The 21445-nt window shown below is 40.5% G+C and overlaps 1 long non-coding RNA gene across 1 annotated transcript in view; it reads left to right on the top strand.

Annotated features, from left to right (window-relative positions):
* Positions 1 to 20622, top strand: part of LOC131960261 (uncharacterized) — a 71660-nt gene extending 51038 nt beyond the window's left edge. The window contains exons 3-4 of the long non-coding RNA XR_009389626.1: positions 5027 to 5117; positions 19906 to 20622. This is a non-coding gene — a long non-coding RNA (uncharacterized LOC131960261). The remainder of the gene's footprint in view (positions 1 to 5026; positions 5118 to 19905) is intronic.
* The last annotated feature ends 823 nt before the right edge of the window (positions 20623 to 21445 follow it).

Below are 21445 nucleotides of genomic sequence, written 5' to 3'. Positions count from 1 at the left end.
TTCAATCTGGTGATGGCCTGTGAACCCGGTTTTTGGATAGGAACAATCTGATTCCAAATAACATACTTTCATCAAAATAACATTTTAGTCAAAAAGGCCAATAGTCTGAAATATTGACAAATAATTGATGTTTTTACAGTTCATTGTAAACAGATACTGTCCCTGACCTCTGGCCAGTGGGAAGTGTCAAAGTCAAAAAAGTTAATTTCTCCTCAGTATTGTGGCACTCAGCAGTCTGGCTGTGATCAAGTGTGATATCCCGCAGGGAGGGCATGTGAACTGCGTCCGCTTTCCCACAATGCCGTGTGTGTACAGAGAGGAGGTGGTGTTGGTAGAGGAGGGGGCGGCGGGAAGCGCGGCCACTCGGACAGAACCGCTCTTTGCCTCTGGCATCGCCATGGAGACGGGGGCTCTTTTTATAGAGTCCCTCGGCTGCTCTTATTCTCCTGCTGTTTACCATTCAGTTCATTCAGTTCATATGTTGGAGGCTAACGGAGTGCAAGAACCCGGAGGAACTGGGCCGTTTTTTTTTTTTTCGTTTAATTTGACTACTTTGAGATAGTTTGTGTGTGGTCCTGCTGAGTAGCTCAACAGGCAGAGCATGGCACTGCCAGGGTTGTCGGTTCAATTCCGTGTACACTCATATTGTGTAAATCGCTGGTATTCCACTTTGTCCTGGTATTCCCTGTCATCCCTCCGGTGTTGCTGGGATTCTGTCCAGCTGCCTGGGAAAATGGAGCACTTGGCATCAGACACACACACACATCAACACACAATCACTTACTTGCCTTTGGGTGCAAAGTGTGTGTGCCGCAAGGAAGTGCAGAGAAAAAGAAAGAGGGAAAGTGGAGCTTGGATAAAAACAAGCACAAACTCCCAGGATGTCACACATATAAAGACACACCAACTGAAGGCATACACATGCAACAGAGCAGATCCATAGTCCGCTCACACGTGGGTGTGTGCTTCCTCCTCCCGATTCACATTTTTGCCTTGTTTCACAGAGACACACCCACTTTGTTTTGTAGGACAGGACACACACACACACAGGAAGAGAGAGAGGGGTGTGTAACTCTGTCACTGTCAGGACACAGCAAGAGGCAGGAACCACCACTTGAAGCAACCACTCGGTTAGAGGATGGTGTAAGACGGGACAGAGGGGAACACATTCTTCTGCGGTGAAACGGATGCTGTCACTGTGGCCAAATTCTGAGGAAAGGAAGGTTTTGCTAGTAAATGTTAGTCATGAGGGAAAAGTGGGAGGACAGGACGAGCAGACAGAGGCAGACACACACTCACCTACACACGGAGCAGGAGACAGTGAGTAAAATGAAAAACAGAAATAACTCTTGTTTTTTTAGGTTTATGTAATGCAGATCTGATGCCGGTAATGTTTGGCTTTTGGCTTGTTTATAGGAGTGTATAAGCAAGTGGGTGTGTGTGTGTGGGTGTGTGTATGACTGCTCACGACTGCCCCATGCAGTACCTGCCTGGGTTTGTTTACCTGCCTGTGTGCTTTCCCACATGAACTCACTTCAGTGGAAGGTAACAGGATCTGCTGGGCGCTGATGTACCTACACCTCTTGTCATAAACAACTACCCTGCTATGTCTCAATAACAGTGTGGTAGGCCAGGTAGACAGCACACAGAGGTTGTGTGTGTGTGTGTGTGTGTGTGTGTGTGTGTGTGTGTGTGTGGAGGTTGGGGTGAGAGGAAAGGTGAAAGTCTGCTCGTGTTAGGCTACTACAGTACTGTAATTAAATATATATACTGTTTTTCGGAAAATATACACTGTAAATCTTTAGAATGTCTAGTTTTTCCTCAAAAGTTTTGTTTTGTTGTGTTACAATCATAGAAATAGAGTACAACAGACACTACAATTAAAATCTACATAACAAGATGGTCAGAGTGGCGGCTATTTTTTGCGTATCACTGCCATTGCAACTTTTATAGTTGGAGATAAAGCAAAATGCGGCAGGTTAGTGGAATAGTACAGAAAATGGAGAGTCAACTGCAACTGTAAACAGCTAAGTGATATTTCGCAACTAAATGGTCATCCACACACTCGTCTCACTATATGGGAAAACACAGTGCTGTTGCCAGATGAGTGACAACTTTGTTTGGCTCATTTTCTGTAACCATTGTAGCATTACAGGATGACAGAATTAGCACGCTAGCTAGGAGCGATAATGAGTGTGTCATCAAGCCCTGTCAACACACCCAAAATAATTTGACCACAGAAATTAAGAAAAATAGTTTAATGGTTCAACTTCAAAATTCAGTCATATGTAGTTTTAGATCTTTTTACATGTGTTCAGCTATTATTTTGGAGCTTGTAAAATATGTTTTCATACAAATCTCTGATTTCACTTTACACAGACTCAAAAGATGCTCTAACTTCCATTTAACTTTCATCTTTTGTCCTTGTGCCTACACTTGTGTACCAGTAAGTAGTATAGAGTGAATATAGTTTCTCATATCAACATAATTACACTGTATATTGCAGGTTTTAATACAAAGTATCATCACAAATTGCATCCGTCTTCTTTTGATCCTATGGGATTTATACAAATGTTATTGGCTGACCTGGTCTGACATCATTTTTGGCTGAATGTTTTGTAATACTGTAACTTGTTCACGGTGGAAGCTGAGTGGTACTGAGATGTGAGAATCCACTGGCATCCACCATAGCTGAGTAAATCTGTCAGTCAAGGAAACATGCTGCAAATCTACCCCTGATTATGTCATAATGTCCTCCTAATGGAGCTATAATTGAAATATACATAATATAAATATAATTGAAAAAGTTGGCGGCTTTTTCGAATGATTTCAATATAATATAATTATCACATTCTGCTTGTTCTAAATATTTTTAATATAGTTGAGTGTAATTTTGTCTCTCCGTGTTCTTCCACATTTCAGGGAGTTGCCCTTGGTTGCATATTTCCTACACATTGAAGTAATTTAAATAATAATACCAGTGTCATATAGAGTTAGACAGTTTTGTGTCAACAAGTAGTAGTTCACTAACATTTTTCTCATTAGATGCAATAAGTAACCTCAAGTTATTATTTGCAGAAAGGGATTTAATTTTTTCAGGTGTCTGATGACTTTAATGAAAATTGGAGTGAAATAATGTTATTGTCCTTTCATTCACCAAACAATTAAAAAGGGAATTTACACCGGTAGTAAATTGAGCTCATCACTGATCCCTGATGCATTCATCTAATTGCCCAACCCTAATTCCTTGTACCTGTTCAGCAAGTGATCAGAGCCGAAAACATGTTTTCACCAACCCCAGTAACATTTGACACCTGACCATTAACAGACGTCAAAGGAGCGCCCTCAGGCTGAAGCCACAGTTGGGACGTGAGCCCAACTTACATCATTTCCTGCTGGGTTGGGAGCTGGCAGCGGCCACGCCAAGCACTTTGTTTGAGTTGGACGTATCGTCAGAGAGCTCGTGTCACAGCGGGGTGTGTTTATGTGCTGTGGTGGGCGTTAACATGCTGTGAGAGAGCCTCTCACTCTGCAACTCTCAGTGGAAGCACAAACGCCACTGAAGAGCACGAGCTGTGATCTCATGGTGCTGTTTGATGTCTGTGTGTGTGTGTGGTCATAGTGGTGGTTTTGATCAAAATGTTCTTGATGAGGTTGTAAAAGAAAACATCATTGTAAAACTGAGCCATGGTGAGTTAAAAACAACCAGTTTGTTCTACATTAATGGTTCCAATGCTCTAATGTTGACTTTCTCAGGCTTTGAAAAGTCCAATTATACTTCTTTACATGCCAGTCCAGTGGCAAGAGCTGACCTAAAATCAGATGGGGCTGAGCAGCAATGGCAGTACATTATGTAATGACCACAAGCGACAACTTCCAGGTCTGAAAAGTAAAGCCACTGCAGAAGTGCCATAAACCAGCAGTCTATCTTATGGCCAGCAGGGGGCAACTCCCCTGGATGCAAAAAGAAGTCTAATTGGATAGATGTCTATGAGACACCCTGGTTCTCACTTGATTCATTATTTAGTAAACATTTTCCTCATTCATTTATGGTCTTAAGCACTAGTTTCAAGTCTTCTCAAGTCTTCAGCTAATTGATGACAAACGTTTACATTACTGTAAACATTACATTACAGTAAATAACAGTAAGGTTTTCTATGGTTGCTTGTAATAACCTTGCCATGGATAATGAACAGAGGTAAAGTTATGTATTAAAAACTGATTTCAGTAAAGCTGAAGGCTTTTACAAGGATAGCTACATGTTTTGTTCATGTTTTCAACATTACTACAAGCAACCACAGGCCGAGGCAGTCAGCTTAGTCCACAGTTAACAACTTGCCGAAACACTGTTTGTGATGCCGACCGAATGATATGTACTTTGTGGTCGTTATGTCGCCCTTCTTAGAACAACTAACTTTATATTTCACAATAATGCCACTGTTAGTCAAATTAATTTATTCTGTGGGAGCACCAAAGCCCCTACCGTTAGCTAGCTTAGCAGTGTTAGCTTAGTTGATGTTACTTGACATAACTCCGAGACATCGTTGTCAAAAGTAGCATTTCGCATTAAGTAAAGGTAAAAGTAGAAAATGGTATACTTCTCAGCATTTCATATCATAGGGAGACACCACCCCAGCAATGGCAACTTTCCCAGATTCATAAAAATAAAGTCTAGGATTGGCATGCTCTGGCAGGCAGAACATAAAAACGAAATGGGCAGGGCTGGCAACATTAGCTGCGGCTAGCAGGCTAACTTTGGCATTTCAGTAGTTGAAAATTATAATTAAGATATCCAACTAATAGGTTTGATACGAGTGACTCAAATTCCGTCAGACTGAACCTGTTGAGTTGAAGGAGGCTTTCGTGCTAAACAAGATTTATTTGCAAGGGGAGGTGAACACCCTCTTTTTCATTCAAATTAATGAGGACTGGATTTTGGCGTTAACATAATGATTTATGATTAATGATCTGTGTTAAAGGCAGGGCCATCTTACCAAAACTTTATGTGTTTTCTCCACCCATGCAGAACAAAGAGAAGAGCAAAGCAGAGGCTGTGATGTGACTGTGATGTGACTCACATTCAAAACAGATGCAATATATCCATGGACCTCAAACCAGTAAGTCATGTATGCACACATATACATATTAGACAGAGGTGGTTACAAAACTGTCCCACTGACTTTCAAGACATGATAATGTCATCCTAATTGACAAGACTGTCGGTTTAGCAAAGTTAACTTTCTAAAAATTAAAGTGACTAAATGTAGCTATTGTTGCTTAATCTAGGCTTTTGAAGGCCATTGTCAAGCCATTCATAGATTAGGCAATACTTTGTCTTTCTTCTGTTTCTTTGTTTAGAGTTCTCATGGTTCAATCTGTCTCACAAATTGTTCAGATGAATGAAGGATTATGTCCATGCTGTCTGAAACTGTGCCGGCTGTTGACAGCGTCCCTCTGTGCCTATCACTCTATCATCACAGCCATGTTACCATTGTTGTCTCCAAACCTCAGTGGAGTTTGGGGGTCACGACGTGACGTGGACTAGTAAACTCACCATTCCTGTTTCCGTGCAACATAAGATGCCTTTTGTTTGACTTACACACCCTCTCATTTTTTAAATAAAACACACAGTTGTGACGTTTGACATGGCACATTCTGGCACTCAAATACAATACAATGAGAAAGAGAAATCAACTGGCAGCCCACTGCATGATGTGTGTTTGGTGTTTGGTGTATGGGTTGCTGACTGTAAGTTCTATGACTCAGCAAGATTGACGTGCAGTTTGTTTATTGCTGGCATCACACCAACCAAAGTATTTATATATGAATGTAAATTCTCACTGTCTTGTTCTATTATTAGAGCTAAAAGGTCACAGTCAATAGTTCCAGGCCATCAGGTGTAATCAACTAAGCATCAGAATAAGTGTGTGTTTGTACAGCACCTGTGTGTTGGTTATTTAGCTCTTTGACTTGAGGCATATAGGAACTGAACTTGTTAAAATAAAAGCCTCAGTAAGTGTTCGTTGGATTGTCAAACAGTGTCTGAAAATGCCAACTGATGTTGGTTGGAGGCTTGATCCAAAAATGTGTGTAACTTTCCAAAACTAAAATAGAACTTAACTTATTTGTTATATTTTTTACACAAGTGCTTTCACTTTGCATGTGTACAGCTGATTATCAGATCGTAAAGGTTCAGCCACTTCCAATAGAGACAGAGCACATTTAAGCCCCGTCCCCACTGGAGGGGAAAGCAATCCATCGCTCTCTATTGAATTTGAACTATTGAATGAAGGAGCCTCATTGTCAATTTCGTCTGTTAGCAAACAGCAGAAAAATGTCTAAAAGCTGCTGTGTGGTGAAATGCACTACCAACAGGGTAAAGAACGCAGAACAAAGTGTTCAAAACAAACTGAAAAACCTTTAAGAGGACAATTTGTGTTGTAGTAGAATGTGGATTATTTAGAAAACTATGTAGTATTAAATGCCTTACATATGGTTCACATTAGCGTACTAAGATATAGCTAACATTAGCTTGCTAACAGTCAACTTGTCCATTCTGGTAGTTATAGAGTGCTCAAATAGTCACATGTTGTGCTTTAATCTAATAGTTTTAGCTAAAAACAGACATTTTGTTAGTGTTTCAGCCCTTGGTTGTGTATTGTGCCACAGATAGTTTCCCCCCTGGTGGGCGTGGGTTTTAAAGTATGACGCGTGGCACTCTGTCTCTATGTTATTAGCCCATTCAACAGGCATTATCAGCTGTTATCAGCTGCATAGATATGGCTTAGAACGGTGTTTCTCAACCACTGGTAATGCCCACTCATTCAAGTGATAACATTCAAAATGGGTGGAACATTTGAGGAGACAGTGAACATGTTGTGTGTAGAATCTGATGTATCTACATACAAAAGTTAGAAGAACATCCTGAGTCACGTACTAGATAACATTAGTCGAAGAGGTTGACATTCACGTAAGTCGACAGGCCATTGCATCTCACACTGTAAAAAAAGATAAAGAATAGCTACTCAATATAATTGAGGCAACAGATTGCACGCAATATTATTAATTAAATCTAACTACGTTACAAGTTGAGTTAGTAACAACTTAACAGGAAGTGCCTGTCAATTAAAAACAGACTAATTCTATTGTGTTGGATTCATTCAAAATTCTCTTGATTTAGAATTACATAGAAATAAAGATTATATTTAATGTGATCAGAATAAGTAGATTCCATCTCAAACATTTTTATATTAAAGTTACTTAAACAACTGCCTCAAAATCAAGGACGCATTTATATTTAATACATTTTATCAAATATATTAAGTAAAATGAAATGACTACAGAATAATTTATTACAGTGCACACAGATGGTAAAGGGTGCCTTCTGGAGCCGTATTTGAACCTGAGGGGCAGTGGCCAAGTGTCAGTATTTGATGAGTTCAGTGTGAGAACGGGTTGCTACTACTGCACCAAACTGAAAGCCTTTTTAGTCTTTTCCAATAAATACTGTATGCTTTAAAGAACCAGACCTCCAAAACTAAACATCAAATACTACTTGCTCAGATCTCCTGGCACAGCTTCTCAAATAGTTTAAAACATCTATTAAACTGGCCTCACATGCTTATACAACTTGTTTTACTCTCCCAAATGTGTCCCTGCATGCCCTCCATTTGTGATTTATGGTTAACTGCTCATATTCGCTTTGTGTTGGCTCGATGGCTTTGTCCTCAATAAACTCACACTTTTGACTTGAGTTGGTTGTCACAAGCTGTATGTGGTTTGTGTTTGTCTTGGCTTTATATTTTTGAATTCTCCCCATTCATAATTTTTTTTTGGTTGATTTCATTGCTGTAGTATTTGGCAGATTCTGTATGGTTCGAAGGTAGACACTGTTTTTGAAACCAGAGATCTGAGTTACTTCCAAAACTCCAGTGGCTGTTTGTGGATGTAAATTATTAATGAATGTGTGTACCAAATACATGTAGGTGTTTTCTTAAGGTGTGGAGGCCTTTGAAACAGAATTCTCCCTGTAGTCTGATTGGTGTGTCTTCTATCCAGTGATCTGGTGTTGCAAAGTGGCGTGATGGGGATGACAGATTTTGACAGAGACACGCAGGACATCCTGTTGTTATTGATTTTTTTTTCAGAGGGGAATGGCTCCGGAATGTTCCACTCCTGCTCGGCCATCGATTGTTAGAAGACAGAGAGAGTTGGCAGTGGTACTCATGGGAGCTGTTCACTGTTACTGAACAAATGCTGCTCAACTGATGGGAACTGCCACTGCTAAGGAGAAAAGGCTTATAACGCAAGGGTGAGATGGGTTGACCTTATGTATTCATGCCGCAGGGTGCTGTGCTGCACAGGGTGTATTTTATTTCATCAGGTTTCTGATAAATCTCCCCCAAGGTGAAAAAGCCAATAAGGAGAGAGCCAGATAAATAATTTGTAGGTGTGGAGAGGACTTGGTTCTAATATGAGATATCCACCTTTTGAACAAAGTGAACTGGTGCCAAATGTGTCTGAATGAGAAATGTATATGTTATACTGCATAAGACATTTACCTGTAGGACATTTGATGGTGCAAACATACAAAATGACATCTTGGAATAAAATATGTCATCACAAAAACAGCTACATTTTTCGGGTCGATTGGAAGCAGCAAAACAAGCCAAACACAGCTCTGACATATTGTCACCATATAAAGTTTATATTCTGCTTTTTGTTCGGTTTTGGTCTCCACCACTTCTAAGCAAACATATCTGGCTCTTTAGCCGCTCATGCTACCTATGTCTGTCTGCTGTTTTTATATGGTATTGTACGTTGTGACCATATATGTTAGTGATATATATTTAAAAATGCATGTTTATGAAAACAATATATCTACAAGTCTCCAGTAACAGCATAGCAAGGTAACATTATGATAAAAATCAAGCTTATTACTATATGATACTGTTAAATAGTGACATACATGTCAATAAATGTTTTCTACATACATGTATTTATGGGCTAGACATACATGTAGAAAATAAAATTGTTCCATTTTCTAGTAGGTTTCACATATAGTTTGTGCATATATGTGCTTGCATGTTTTTTCATATATGGCTGTCTCTACTCGAGTCACTCATTGAAGTCCTTGTTCTGACAATGATTCCCGCTCATTCATTGGTTGTCCTTCTCATGTTTTGAGCAACTCTTCCACTGATCTGATACATACTGAATACTACAAAGAGTTTTCAAATAGATTATTTCATTCTTATCATACTTATAGCTGTTGGTTCGTATTTTATTGAATTTGGATAACACCAATTGCTAAGATCTGAGATTGCAGTGACATTGCTAAAAACCCAAGCTTGGTTAACAAGATGCATCTGTTTTTAACTTTGATATTAATTATGATGTTGATTTTGACGAGTGAAAAGGTGACTTTAATCAAAATGTACAGCTGACTCCTTAGAGCAGACCTGGGCATTGGGCGGCCTGCGGGCCACATCCGGCCCGTTGGCTGTCCTTGTCCGGCCCGCGGGAGGTTACTCAGAAATTAGAAATTAATACAACCGCAGTGCTTTTATTTTGAAGGCGGTTTATGTATATCTGCCTGCATCACTACCCACCTGCAAAGAAACGCGTTCCACAAAATACACTGAGTTACCTTGTTACCTTGTTATTAAATTACTAGTTTACTGCATAACATCATAACAACGTGGTTTGAATGTATGTTTAGTAGCATTCCTGGCTGAATGACGCTCGACTCTTTAACTGATAGTTCACAAGATTTATTGAAAATCGTAGCTCCATGAAAATAAAAATAAAACATTCCTTGGTCACCTTGTGAATCCACCGTAAGAGCTACAAGGCGGGAAAACAATAACAAACATTAGCATTAGTACTTGAGCAAACAAGCACTTTTACTAATATATATGACAGAAGAAAATAAACTTTAACAAACCTTGTGCCCCTGTCAGCCAGCCACTGAGCAGAATTTATTTCATAGTTTTGGTCTGGCCCCTGCAACCTTCGTGGTATTGGTCAAGTGGCCCCGAAAATTAATTGCCCACCCCTGCCTTAGAGTTTTAGTACAACTGAACACTGAATAAGACATTATTAGGCAACCAAAATGTTACCATTAACTTTCTTGAACTGAAAACAAACTGTTGAGTTTTTTAGCTTTTATTTGTTTAATCTGTTTTTTTAAGGAATTCACTGTCAACTGTTCACGTGAGTAGATAATCCCAAGAAGCTACAGGAAATGACTCCAATGTGCAAAAAGGCAGAAGATGACATCTGAAAGCCAACAGTTCCTCATGCATGAAAAATGTCAAATGACTAAACAAAGCAAAGCAAGTCTCAGCAGTGTGGACTAATGCTCATATCCGGCTCTTTCTCTATCAGATCTGAACTGGTTTGAACACCAAAAAGGGGGAATTACAGCAGGTGTTGATCGATCTATCAGACTTTTCTTAAGCCCCATGATGAAAACTTTAATGAAACATCTACATAACTTGTTTGAAAGCCCTGGTTGATATGGAATATTAGCCAATATAGATACAACAAGCTTTCCACCAAAACAGATTTTTGGACCTTGGTGAATACAAATAATACCACATTCACAGATCATAGTTTTCATGTATCTCTCTGTATATTGAACGCTGGACTGTAGCCAACAGTGGTTGAAAGTGGACTCTTCATTTGCACACAGACTGTTTACACTCTTGCCAGCAGACCTTGACGTGAATCTTTCACCAGCACTCAATTCGCCTACACTTTCTAACAAAACACTCACTCAAGCCTGCAGCACAATCAGATGTCAGTAGGGATATTTGGCTTCAGATGAAGAGACTTTTGTAGAGTCATAGCGGCAATGTGTCAGCAGACAAGCCATTCCAGGAACGTAACGGCTCTTACTGTAACACGCTGCTCATTTTGGGAAGCTGTCATGGCACTGAGCCAAGAGGGAAGCAGAGGGGAAGTTGAAGATTTACAATTCGGCTTGGGGTTAGTGTTTTTGCTGACTAACTCTGAGTGAATGTGTGTGTGTGTGTGTGTGTGTGTGTGCGTGTGTGTGCGTGTGTGTGTGTGTGTGTGTGTGTGAGAGTGCGTGTGTGTGTGTGTGTGTGTGTGTGTGTGTGTGTGTGTGTGTGTGTGTGTGTGCGCAGCCTTAATGCATTCATCACATGGCTGCTGTCTGCCCGGCAGCAAGGCCAGAGTGTTTGAGTTACGTGACGAGGTGCTTTTGGCACCATGTCGCCAGTAAAGGCTGCTCTTTGTAATCAAAGTGTGTGCGTGCGTGTGTGCGTGTGTGTGTGTGTGTTTTCTGAGTCATTCTGCTTTGTGGGCTTTAGGAGAAGTGTGTCAGACTCCAAAACAACTGCAGTGTAATCCAGAAAGGTCTCAGGGGTGTTTTAAATGTGTGTGTGTGTGTGTGTTTAGGCTGCGTGTGTGTGTGTGTGTGTGTGTGAGCTGATAAGAGGTTGGGGGGATGAGTAGGTGCTGTTCTTGGCAAAGGAATGACTAAATATCTCGCTTTACTGTAAGTGGGTGATGTGTCGAGATTATGTCATGACCTGTTTCCCTCTCTCTCTCTCTCTCTCTCTCTCTTGTGTGCACGCATACAAACACTCTCCATCTTGAACACTTTCTCTTTTAAAACTAAGACTGAAAGCAGCTTCCTTTTAACTCAGCGTGATATCAGCTTGTTTTCTCTACTTGCACGATATAATGTGACATATCTCTGTTTATCGACGTCCTGTTCAGTTTACGGTAATGTTATCTTGGCCTCAGGTCACCTTACCATGCTTTTTCATCTTTAAGTCAGCTTTTTACATATAGTACTTACCATTTGTTTTCGTAAATAGTGCTTTTTAGCATTTTTTAACATTTTTATAATCACCCCTGTGTCTTTATATAGCAAGGTCAGCCACTACGACTAAAATACAGAAAAACTATGTCAGTTTATGAGGATTGTTATAAGCTCTATATGGAGTTTTTTACTCATTCCCTCTTCGCTTTTCGACTAAAAAATTATGACTCCTCTATCTGCTTTCACTTATTTCCAGCTGTTGCTAAGACATAGTGACCTGATGTTAGCTAAGCTGTCAAAATGAGGCTAACGTGAGCATGTGAGTGTTACACTGAGTCACTAGCTAACATCACTAATAATTATCTAAGACACTGAGCTGAAGTGTCACAATGACCTTAAACACTAACACTAAAAAACAAATAATTAATATTGTAAATAATGTGTACAAAGTTTACTGTGAACAGAGAAATTACTAATTAAAATGGAAGCAGATTCAACTAGCTAACACTGTCAGGCAGATACTTAGATACTTTCACCATTACTGATTTTAGGCCAACACAAGAAAGCATGTTCTTTTTATGTTATAAATATAAATATATATAATAATGGTTCCCCAAAAGCCTCATTTTCACTATGCAGTGATCCTGGGGAAATGGAGGCTAGTTAGTATGCTAGCTACACTAACCTCACTTTTTGCTAGCAGCCAAAATCATACATCTATGTTACGTACTATCTATTGTTGGTTGGTTAATCTAAACAAAGAATCAATTTGTCATGGTAGCCATCTAAAATGAGAAAGTTAACTATATTTTGTTATGTTCAAAGAGTTGATAAGTTCCTATTACTGTGTTGGCATCTCCCTGAAAATAATGAATAATTACAAACTGTCCTAACAAGTGTAGAATTTTCTAAGTTTACCTGAACTTTAAGTTTAATGTTACTTTTGATAACAACATGTAGTTTGCCATGTTACTAACCCCAAATGGTTTAACAATTTACGTCAGTTAAGACGTTAATGAACTGTGTTGGAGCTGCGGTGGTCCTACAGAATAAATTAACTAAAGCAGCTAACTGTGGCATTATTATGAAATATGCGTTAGTTGCTGTAACAAGGACTACCTTATTATGGCCATGGAGTATTTGGCCTACCATTCAGTCTGGATCACAAGCAGAACCATGTTGTCCGGTGTTTTGATGAATTGTTAACAGATGACTCTCGGCAGAATATGTCGTGGTTGCTTGTAAAGCCAGCAGCTGATAAGAACATGAACAGAACATGTAGGTTTCCTTGTAAAAAGTCACCACACATCACATCACCCCATCCATCCATACATCTGATATGAGTTTTTAGATCTGTCCGCTGATACTCTCCCCCTCCTTCACTCTGTCATGGTTAAGTAAGAGGTGAAAAGCTTCCCCTGCCCTCCCTCCTCCCCTCTGCTTAAGGCCTGTTTTCCAGTTAACTTCAGATCCACGAGCGGCAACATGCTGCTATTTTTACTCCACTTCAAATTGGCCTATTAAGATGGTTTATTCGCATCCAGGGAGGAAGGCCTCTCGGCCAGACTGGGCGGCCAGTCGCCACAGCACTGGAAGTGGACTGAAGTTGTGATCTGTTCCCGGAACTGAGCCCAAACAAAGCCAGATGTTTGAAATTCTCCAGAAGGAAAGGTTTTTGTTTTGTCCTCTCTTCTTTCCAGGATGGAAAAAAGGGTAAGGAGAAATACGTCAGCCTTGTTTGTGTTTTAGAAACGCAGGAACTCTTGAGTCTTATCCATTGATGTGGGCGTTTTTTCCAAAGGAATATTGATGGTCTGTGGACACTGTAGTGTTTACTCAAAGGATATTATCAGTGTTTGTTTTCACTCTTTCAATTTGTGCCAATCATGTAGGTTGTCTGTCTTTTGCCCATTCTTCCCACAACAGTGCTTGGCATTCACTGAATTTGGTTCAATAAACACATCGTTTAAAAGCACTTCATTGCTTTTCATTGGCATGAACTTTGGTTTATTTATTCAGTGTTCCAGTATGATTCCTGGTGATTTCTGGATCTTTTATCTGCTTGCAGCATCAAGTCAAAGCTTCCCCTAGCCCCATATGTGACCTCAGCACTCCATCCATTACACACAATACACAAATATTCTCTACACAAACCATAGGGTACAAGGTGTTGGAGGGCGATGATGTCACTCAGACCAACAAAACACACCAAAAACATAATCTCCTTGATGGAGGTAATAATTATTGCAGCATTAACAGTGGTTAAGTCTACAGCTTGGCGCCTTGGATTACAATCAGTCTCTGTGTTGTTTCACATGTTTCTTGGTTTTATTTCAACTTTCTTCATGTCAGAACATCTTGTGTCTGATTCACCCAAGACGCATTAGCAGCTGAATATATATGGGGTACAATTGGTGTTTTCAGTCCCGCACTCACACTCTGATGAGCCTTTTATCCCATCGTGCCCACTGGATGAATACATTGGGTAGAATAACAGCAGCCAATATTGAGCTAGAATGTAATGTAGGGATTTTGTTTACAGAATTAAAAACAGCTTCCACATTGTGAGAACTCATTTGATTTTCTGCTTATTCCTTTGTGTCTGAGTTAATTCTTTTCATATCTATGCTGTTCTACTTTACGCTCCCACAGCTGACATCCACAGGCAGAAATGGAAGTCTCCTCCAGGAAATAATGCTAAACCAACATGCTGTCTTACACACTGAAGTGTCACATTAATGTCAACTGGGCTGCCTTTGTTTTCCACGACAGCAGTAAATTATAAGCTACAGTAGGTTTAAAACCGTGCTGTGAAATACGGCGTGAAATGCCGAGTCGACAAAGGCCACGGCACACTGTAAAATACACTGTCATTCTGCTTAAGTGTGTCTCTCCTGTGCAGTATCTTTGTCAGCTGTGTGTCAGCTGTGTTGAGTGTGTGTGTGTGTGTGTGTGCACTGTGAGGCGTAGCTGCCTCGCTGACTTAAAGTATCGTTATGCTCCTTAGTTGAGATTGATGCTCTCCGCTGCAGCCATCAGCAGCGCTTGCATTAGCATAACTCTGCACGCTGAGGCTCATGCCTGCCTCCCTCTGGGCTCTTACTCTGCACGACCTCATCCTGAACCGCACTACTGACGCACATTAACACACACAGGGACCCGAGGCTATACACTACTACAGCGTGAGCCACTTTATGATAATGTCACTGATGAGAGGAACAGTGGTGGTCTGTCTCAAAGCGTGACATTTATCCATAAATCCAGACATTGGTTAACAGTATTAAAGGGCCCTATAGCCAATATGGTATAACAAACTGTGTCTAAGATAAATTGTACCCAGAGACAAGCCATTACATTCACGAGAAGTCTTCGGAATGTTTGTAATGATTTGATATAGTCTCAGAGTTATGATGCATTTTGGTATGATGTTCTATCATAATAATATCAATAATCAATAATAAATCATTCGGAATAGATTGACGAGGCCTTGACAACAAAGGGTTAAATCTTTCACCAACACGATATTTTGAAACCCTTATGTGTCTGATGTTTAAGTGACTGTGGCAGGGCTGCACAATTTTGTTTCAGCATCAACATTGCATTGGCCAATGTGCAATTGTTACATCGCAGGACATGCAATGAAATGCTACAACTTCTTTTAACTCAGTTCTTATTTTCAACTAGCAGAGATATCAGAGTGGTGTTGTAATGGATCCCACTGCATTTCAGAACACGCTGTGATGCTAGGATGTTTCCTGAACACATGGCCCCAAGTTTGATGGCCCCATGACTTCCTACCTGAGCTAACCATATAGATTAAAAACAACAACCTCTATACACTTTCTAACATAAATCCACAAGGACGTTAAGCCAAAGGGATCTAAGGCATGGCCCTGACTAATACTAGCGTCGCAGTGCGGATCTTGTTCTGAAACCCAGTAGGATCCATTATAACGCATTAAACTGGTATAGGTAGTTAGCATCTTTTGGATTGTTTGTGTTGTTTGATAGCTTGTTACCTTGTAACTGGGATTGACTTGCATTTGTAGTTGTAAAATAAAAATATCAGTTACACAATGTGTGTTTTCACTCTGAACTGAAAGTCAGACATTTCAGGGGACATAAACATCACAAAACACATTCTTGAGTGGAGGGGTACTAATCTTTGTCCGGCAGTGTTGTGGTTGCAAACAACAGCACGGCTGTTGATTTAGCAGTCCCCCACTGATCGGAAGGTCGGTGGTTCGATCTCTGACCATGGCAGCCTACATGTTGAAGTATCCTTGGGCAAGATACTAAACCCAAAAGAGCTCCTGAAGCTGCGTTCATCGATGTGTGAATGAATTCCTGATGGTGGCAGGTGGCACCTTGTAGGGTAGCCTCAGTCACCAGTATGAATGTATGTGTGAATGTGTGAATGGCTGAGTGAGCGCTGTCTGTAGTGTAAATGGCTTTGAGTGGTTGCAAAGACTAGAAAAGCACTATATAAGTGCAATCCATTTACCATTTACCATTAGCACACATTGGATTGAATGCAAATGGCAGTTTTGTTAGCTACTGTGCAGAGGAGCGAGCAGGCCCATAGGAGGTCTACATGGCTCCTGGGGGATGATATCATTTAGTGAAAGAGCTCTTTGATTCAAAAAGCAGAACAGGCGTTTGGCCAAGTAGGATAACAATTTGAGTTTGTGCATATTACACTCACACATGTGTTTACTTAGGCAGACATTCTCCCCCACATTGCAGACACCTGTATGGTGCGGCTGGATTCCCACTGATGAATGGTTGGCTTTGGGCCAAGTTTCACTCTCAAAACCCAGACTACAGTATAATAGTCTTCTTTAAGGAATTGCTAGAGAAAGCTATTATTGATTTAATCAATATTTACAGTTTAGCAGTGACTTCTCTGTGATTCACTGTCTGTAAAACCCACACCATATTTACTTCCCAGCGTCAGTGTCAAGCCGTTCCAGTTTTCCTGGAACAGCTACATATGAACATATGAAGATGGCTCACAGGGGGGAGGTTTGTTGATGGGAAGGCAGGATCAGTATCAGGTCAGTGGCCCTGAGGTGTCGGATCTGCCACTGGGAGTCACAAAGCAGAGGGTGATTAATGGTTTTTAATACAGCACATGCAACCAAATCTCTCCTCTCTCGAATAGGAACAATTGAAGGGTTTAATTCCACTGCACTACACTGCATACCTCCTTCAGGTAATTAATGTTAGGGGATTTTTATTGCAAAGATAGTTACAGTGGGACAGCCACTTTATGAGAAATAGTTGCATTTTTCTCTAATTTCCTACTCGTTAGAAATCAAATCCAAAATGATGACATGAGATTACAGGTCCCACTGCTTCTGTAATTGCCCAAAATCTAATTATCAACATTCATTTACTACAAAAACCTCCTCAGGTGGATTTCCTCGGGACTAAATATGATCAAATTTGGGTTTATTGTCTCAGATGTCTTGTGTGTTGATCCGTAAGAGCATCTGTAAGAGCCTAAGTATCTAACTGGTGTGTGCATAGTAGCTTTGAACAAATATACCTATTGGTCCATTATATAAACCTAAAGACCTTGCAACTGAAGACATAGTCCAGGCCCTCTTCAGACCTGGCACTAACAAAGGGTCCTGGGTGATTTCATCCAAAATGTACAGCAATGAGTACAACACTTGACACCGGCATTAGTGTCCTCTTGAGCAACTAATTGTGATCAGATTTCACTTCCCCGCTCCCTGCCGATCAGGGATGGGCCGGTGGATGATGCCAATGTCCAACAGTCATCGACCACTGAGCCCAACATCCTAAATGTAAAACCCCCTAGACCCTGTCCACATCAACACTGGTGCAAAAAGTAACAGTTCGGATCCATCAGTTGTGCACAGATTTCCCAAAATCAAGTTCTACAAATCTACAATTTCATTTAGCAGATGCTTTTATCCAAAGCGACGTACAAATGATGGTTAATCCAACACAAGAAAGGATGAAGTCAAGACACATAGCAAGAGTGAGTGCCGTGGGTTCAGTTTGAGTCCATTAGGACCAGTCTATGATTAGGACACAGTGGTCCCTGAGTGGTCAGTGCGATACTTATCGTTGTCATCTGTGTAGATCAAGAGTGAAGGTGATCAGTAAAGAGTTGGTCTTCAGTCTCTTCTTAAAGATTGAGAACGACTCAGCAGATCGTATGGAGTTTGGAGGGTTGTTCCACCACCGGGGCTCTACAGAGGAGAAGAGTCTGGTTTGAGACGTAGAGGCCTTCTGGGGCAGAGGAGCCAGACGTCTTTCATTGGAAGAGCGTAGTGGGCGAGAGGGTTTATGGACCTGAACAAGGGAGTTCAGATAAGCAGGAGCTGTGCCCGTTGCTATTTTGAAGGCAAGAGACAAGGCTTTGAATTTGATGCGGGCCTAAAGTTAAAAAGTATTTCTTTGAGCTAATTCACAATTTATTTTCACTTATTTTTACAATATTTTACAATTCTTTTTTGTAATGGTAATGTTGCTCCTGTAGCACTATTTATGCACATGATTTGATCAGTTTGGATAACTTGTGCAGACGATATTAATATCCCTTGTGATGTGTCACTTGCTGTGTTTCCATTAAAGTCGAATCGAAATTTTGAAGCAAAATTTTGAAATGTCAAACAAACATACTTTGGTCAGAAGATGGCAGTGTAATGTATTGCTTTTGGCTGATCCATCAGTAAACAATAAAAGAAGAAGAGATTGAGCAAGAAAGAAAAAATAATAAATAAAGAGGTTGCAAATCGGACAACTTAGGCCACCCACAAGAGAAAATGTGGGGAAGTATTCCGGAATTCTATTCAATTGGGCAACTTATAATTGGTCTTTCATGTCAAAGTGGAAACAGCTGATCAGTCATGAGTTAAATGTTTGCTTCGTTAGAACTTATTTCAGAAAAATCGATTCCATCTCCCGTTTAGTGCATTCACTATTTTTTTTAGAAAAAGGCAAATACCACCTCAAATAAGCGTAATGTATATTTTCGAAAGCTCGATCGAATTTTGCTGTTTTCATCAAGCTTTTCTAATGCAAATCTTCAAAATGCACATTGAACTTTGTTGATGGGAACACGGCTACTGTGGACATCATCATATGCTTCTTGAAAAGACGACGCCAACCCTACTGTCGATTGATGGGTGCTTTGATACTTTCACAGTATTTTTATAGCACTTAAACCTGCTTTATCCCTTTACCCTTTAAACTCAAACAGTGGGCTTGGGGAAAGCTAGAAAAATGTTGGGTGAACTGCCCAACATACTTTCTTTCAAGGTTATGTTGAAGGGCTTTGTCATTTGTTACTCTTACTGCAAAGTTGGGTAAAAAAACTAAGCTGGCAATCATTTTCAGCTTATATCAGCATTTCCACAGGTCAAAGGTTGGTGCATCCTTCCCCTCAGCTCACTATACCACTCTGTGGTGGGTGGATTGAACTGTGTATAATAATACCATTATGTGACAAACGGTCGTATTGTGGTGATATTTTCATACAATAGAAACCAATGCCCACATGTGTCAGCTGGTTGTACAAAGAGGAGAGAGAATCTTTTCAAATGAGATGATGAGGCTTTAACAAGTGAATTGAAAAATCTTGTTTTCCAGTGAATCTCGTCATGCTTGGAAGAACAAAACATCCATTTTTCTCGGTCCATCACCCACACACACTCTTCCATTTCTCACCTGAAGGTGTGTGATGATGCGGCCTGTGGCAGGTGGTTCAGAAAGTGGTGCCGCAGTGTGACTAATGATTGATGCTAAATGGCGTCAACATCCTGAGCATCTATTCGATCAATGCTGCAGCCCCCTCCTCCGACACCCACCTTCCCTTCCCTCCATCCATTTATCCATTCACTCATCCATTCCGTCCTCCGGGTCAACTGCGGAGCCGAGGGAAGCTGTACTTTACGGGATTATACGATGATTCAGAACAGACACATCTTTGACCCAAAAAAAATTTACTTGTTATGAAAGGAGCCCAATTATCAGCGCAGTGGAGTATTGCACCATGACTCAGCAAAAAAAATCTTATATAAACTCGCAATCGTCATCATTTAACGTCATTTCTACCCCTCTCCTTCCAGGCACAGAGGCAGCGTGGACAGACGGATGGAGCGGCAGGGAGGATGACATCACTGTCACCCGTGGGAGCCGGGGCCTGCCATTCATGCCAGCGGTGTGTATGTGTGTGTGTGTGTGTGTGTGTGTGTGTGTGTGTGCATCTGTGGGAGCCTCTGTCTCTGTGTGTCACTTCCTGGGAGAGAATAGAACAGGAAGCCGGAGTGAGAGCCGACAACAAGCACTCGCCTCACCTCCACAAGGAAGCCTTTCTCCCCAGAGAGCAAAAAGGAGGGACGTGTGTGTGTGTGTGTGTGTGTGTGTGTGTGTGTGTGTGTGTCCATTCATGCTGCAGGGTGCTGGTGTTGGTTCAGGGTTTGCGTAAGCCTCTACTGTTTCCTTTTTCTTTTACCTCAAGTCTGACTCCTAAAACTTTTGAACAAATTGTGATCATTGTCTCTGTTGGACAGTGGTGTGCACGGACTTTTTAGGGGCAGGGGCACCTTGGCAAAGGGGTACCTGTGACAACCAGGGCCATTTAACCCTGTGAGCCCCAATCTGTTTCAGAGCTTTTTTTTCTCTTTTTACATTTTACTCACTGTGTCCTTGTATTTCACTGCAATGTATTAATCCTGCAGCTCTATTGAATCAGCACAATCATGACTAGAAGTATGAACAACTCTGAAATGTCTTTCATGCAGAATAACACAGTTATGAAGACATAAATCTTTTTCTTTTTTTTTTTTAAAGAAAAACGCAAGTTGATTTTTTTTTCTGATAAATTATTATTTTTTTGAGTGGAAAAAATTGTGTCTCCACATGCTAGACATGAATTATTTGGATTTTTACAACCTCTACATGCAACCTCTCCTGTCCTCTCCTCTCTGCTCTGTGTAAACAGATTTACAGTGAAAATTTGTGACTCAGCCGTTCGTCTCAGCAGAATCAGTCATGGCTTCACAGTGTTGCTGATCAGCCAGAATGTAATGTTTTTAACAGAATCTAGTTATTCCAAACAACTTATTTTCACATCATTTTAACAAGTGATTTTGGCAGAAATATCACAAATTTAAGCTTTGGTTTGATTACTTTTTTAATTTTTGCAACCGATGAGCCATTGAAGGACTTTTCAAATTTTGACTTTTTATGGTGTCAGTGGGGTGGCTGGAACAGAGATTCCCAGGGAGCGCCAGTGAACAATAACCTTCTATTTTAAGATTCTTAAAATATCCCCAAATTCAAAATTATGGTGGACATTAATCCCTGTAATCTGCTGTTATATTTCTGTTTAAGACAATGGACCCTAGTGTCATCTCTTCTGCTAATTCAGGCCTGACGAAAAATAAAGAACAAAACATGTTCACATTTTAGAAAATGGAATTAATAGTTTCTTCATGAGTGGTGCATTAGTTCACCCACCCTCAGCCCATTCGCCAATAATAACAAATGTTAATTTTTATGACGCAGCCCACCCAATCGGTGAACTGAAACGTAACTTCATTATAATTCACTGTGGTCCTCTGGTTTATCACTGTCTGGAACTCCACTGCAGGGGGAGTCTCACAA

This window comes from Centropristis striata, chromosome 22 (assembly GCF_030273125.1).
Source record: "Centropristis striata isolate RG_2023a ecotype Rhode Island chromosome 22, C.striata_1.0, whole genome shotgun sequence".
Classification (NCBI taxonomy): Eukaryota; Metazoa; Chordata; class Actinopteri; order Perciformes; family Serranidae; genus Centropristis; species Centropristis striata.
Note: the sequence above shows the minus strand (reverse complement) of the source record. Positions and strands in the feature narration are given on the sequence as shown.